Here is a 4,315-nt window from a genome sequence, read left to right as displayed (position 1 = left end):
AATCCATAGTGAAAATACGCATTAGTTAGTTTAAAATGAGCTCCAGCTACAGCAGTGAAATCCTGCTTTTAGATGAATGCATAATTAATAATTGTCTAATGAAAGAATATATAATAGTAGAACAGTCACAAGGGACATTTTCCCTCTTTAAATACTTATTAAATTGAACATACAAACATCTGGATTTAAGCATGTTTAGATAGACCAAACCAACCTGATGTCCAATAAACTAAACCAAAGACTCAACAAACAGCCAACAAAGTTAATCACAAGTTATCAAACAAAGTCTTTGGATAATAAAATCACGCTTACATACATGTAGGAACATGTCATGGTTTATTTGAGATATTAATGGGTGTAAATGGTGTAAAGCATTGGGACACTAAACACAGTGACAAAAGCCGCATAGCTGTTCAAATGAAACTCTTTATTCAATGTGAAGACACACCAGAGGAATCCACCTTTACACTGCATTCACTTTTCTTATCAAAATAAATCATATCAAGGACAGGTCATAGTTAGTTTTTTTACACACACCTCCACATATTGTTTCACAGCAGAGGTTTTTCAATCTGAAAGTCGTGAATCTTTGTTCACAAACGCAGATTTGACCTGCCCTCTGCTGGATAACACCGTGTAGTACATACAGTCACCTCACCACGAGCATGCCCTTTCACAATGACCTAGAAGTCAACTCAGTATAATGAACACCTGTCCACAACAAATCTGACAACACACGAGAATGATACATTCACCTTTTGACCCGGGAATCACATGTCTGTCCCCTCCCTCCCCCGCAGAAGAGGAACAGCGAAACACACCAACATGGAAAAAAAGCGCACACACAAGAGAAGGATTTCTGTAACAAACATGCAGGGTTTTCTTTTTTTTTCGGAAAAATTGTTTGTTCGGCACAGGTGGACGAAGGTAAAGCATCAAACATCTGGAAAAAACAGATTGAATCGGTTGCATTCCAGTCCAAAGAAATGTGTTCTTAAAAAAGGAAATGGCTGCATGGAGGAGGTCATGTACTGCATTTGCTTTTCAGAAATATGACAAAAGAACATCACGTACTGCATGTTGACACTACATGTCATCGTTAAACAGATTTGAGAATAACTGAATGAAACAGTGCTGTTTTTCAGCACAGTTTTTTTTCTATGATCGAACAAACCCAGAAGTGAACATTTTACAAATTACCTAATGCAATTTTTTAACATCGTAGCAGCAAGAGTTTCATTCATTAAAGGTTTTAAAAGCTCTGTTCACCCAAATCACAATAAAAACATATTCTCTTAGTTAGCTGAGTTGGTTTCATTCGTCCAGATATACTTCAACTCATTCAAATGAGGGGAATGGAGTTTTGTTTTTGTCTTTCACAGCATTGAACACTCTCAATAGTTTAAATCTAAAATATTTACTGTAACATTCATGGTTCCCAGATGATAAACCCTACTGACTTTGGTGTCCATATTTAGCCTACTATTTGTATGGCTAGTAAATATTTGTTATTGGGATTTGGGTGAACTGATCCTTTAAGCATGGCTTTTAATTTCACTTCATTATGTAGTTTAAATCCCCCCAAAACACATCTCTAGTATAGAAACAAAAGAAAACCACTTGGGTTTCCACACACAAGATGGTCACAGAAGAGTGGCCAGGAAAAAGTGTTGGCAATGAACGTTTCTGTAAACTATTGATACGTCAATATCTTTGCATTCGGGCAGCGCAAGTGTCGTATTTGTTGTTGAAAGTCGTTGTTATGTTACGTCGTTACGTTGTTACGTTACGTTGTTACGTTACGTTGTTACGTTACGTTGTTACTCTATGTTACGTTACATTGTTAAATTGCTACGTCATGTTACGTTGTTACGTTACGTTGTTACGTTACGTTGTTACGCTACGTTGTTACGTTACGTTGTTATGTTATATTACGTTGTTACGTTCAATTGTTACGTCGTGTTACGTTGTTACGTTGCATTACATTGTTGCGTTACGTTGTTACGCTATGTTACGCTACATTGTAAAATTGTTACGTTGTGTTACGTTGCTACGTTGTTATGTTATGTTGTTACGTTACATTGTTACGTTGTTACGCTATGTTACGTTACGATGTTAAATTGTTACGTCATGTTACGTTGTTACGTTATGTTGTTACGTTACATTGTGTTGTTACGTTACATTGTTACGTTATATTGTTAAATTGTTACGTCATGTTACGTTACGTTGTTAAGTTGTTACGTTACATTGTTACGTTATATTGTTAAATTGTTACGTCATGTTACGTTACGTTGTTAAGTTGTTACGTTACATTGTTACGTTGTTACGTTATGTTGTCACGTTGTCAAGTTGTTGCATTATGCTGTTGCGTTAAACTGCCACGTTATGCTGTCATATTATGTTGTTACGTTATATTGTTTAAATATTAATTAATCATTTCCCAACATAAATTATTTTTTATGAAACACATTTTTGGTTCAGAAACGTTAGCAAAAAAATAAGGACAATGCCAACATGTTTTTTCTTGCGACTGGGTTGGGATCTTATTAGGGTTCGTCTGGACACACACACTCACTCTCTCACACACACACACACACACTGCAGTATCAAGAGATGAGAGACAAAAAAAAAGCAGGAAAGAGCAGCAAAGCTTCCTGCAAAGGTTCGGAAGGAGAGCCGGGCTCAATGGAGAGAGAGGCACGGCATCTGAGAAAGGCCTTTGAGGTTTAGAGGGAGCAGCAGCAGCAAGGCAGGAGGAGATAAACAGAGCAAGGGGACGAGACACGATGAGGAAGACAGCGAGACAGATAGAGCGAGCAAAGAAACAAACAAAAACAAGGAGAAGAGCAGATTATAACAGCAGAGTATGAATTATTTTTGACAAGATCGGATTGCAACGGAGAGCAGAGCCCTTCGCGGTGAGCTTGGTGCCACAAGACGAACACGACACACACCAAGAGAGGGCGAGAGGAAGCATTCGGACAAAAAGGGTTCCAATCTCAAAAGTCTCTTACTGCAAAAAGCAGAAAATGTAAACTTCTTTTCACTTTAGAAATGTAGCTGCTGAAGTTGCCGGTTTTGACTAAACTACGATATCGTTATATATATTTTTTATTTTTTTAAATTATGGCCATTGTGATTCTTGCAAATTGCAGCAAAAGGCTTGAGCGTGGTCAACCATTCCAGGAGTTCGAGTCTCGGGTGCAGAGGTCAAGAGCACACCGGTGAAGCAATAAATAACATAAATACTATCATTACATAAATTACTAAATATATAGCTTTACATGTAAACAAGCGTAATCACACAAAAGAGTGTTACAAAATGATTTGGAATAGTTGGACATTTTGTTATAAGAGATTTATTATGATTATGTCTTCATCACCACGTTGTTTAGCTGTTTAGATTTGATTGTGCCACATGTCTGTTAGCTTAGCTTAGCATAAACACTGGAAGCAGAGGGAAAAGGCTAGCCTGGCTCTGCACCTGACCAATAATCATACAGTCATAACCCTCCTTAAAACCTTAATGTGTTGTTTGAATAGTGTCTTTTTTGGAAAGGCTTAAAGGGACAGTTCACCCCAAAATCACAAATACATATTTGACTTCGTACCTGTAGAGCTATTTATCAGTCTAGACTGTTTTGGTGTGATTTCTTGAGCGTTCATAACGATTTCTGCCCTTTCCCTAGTAATCATGACAGATATTCCAGGGACCTTGTGGTGAGCCGTTTAATGTAAAAACTACTGTTGAAAGAAAATAGCTCCTCCATGAAACTGCTCACGTGTTAGTTAGTGAGCTTAAGAGGTGCTGGGAGGCCGATTTTGCAGCATTTTTGCATGTTTCCGGTCTTTATGCTAAGCTAACTGGCTGCTAGTGTGAGCTTTGAATTAGCGTGTCTCCAAAAATGTCAAACTATTCCTTTTATCTGAGCAGGAATTCGGGAAGGGGACGGTTGAGGGAAGCCCGAGCCTTTTGCAGCGTTGACACATGCATTAGTGGGTCGCATGTGTGGAACAGCGGATGAGCTGCTGACATACAGAGTCTGAATCATCACTTGTTTCTGGACTCTCTATATCTACGGCTTATTCCATTAAGCTGTGTCATTTACCAGACATTTCACCCAGGTATTACAGAATAACGATCGCTCGTCCCGTACTTATTTGAGAACATCATTCATCAAACAATGAAAACAAGCCGGACCGCAGCAACGCTTGTTTTGGGTGATGTTCAAACGAATCACGGTGCATGAGCGAACGTTTATTCGCTGGACTGAGTCAACACCTGGTAAAACGACGCGCTATCCCGTGTCGAGGT

This window comes from Taurulus bubalis, assembly GCF_910589615.1.
Source record: "Taurulus bubalis genome assembly, chromosome: 19".
Taxonomy (NCBI): domain Eukaryota; kingdom Metazoa; phylum Chordata; class Actinopteri; order Perciformes; family Cottidae; genus Taurulus; species Taurulus bubalis.
This window is presented reverse-complemented; position numbering follows the sequence as displayed.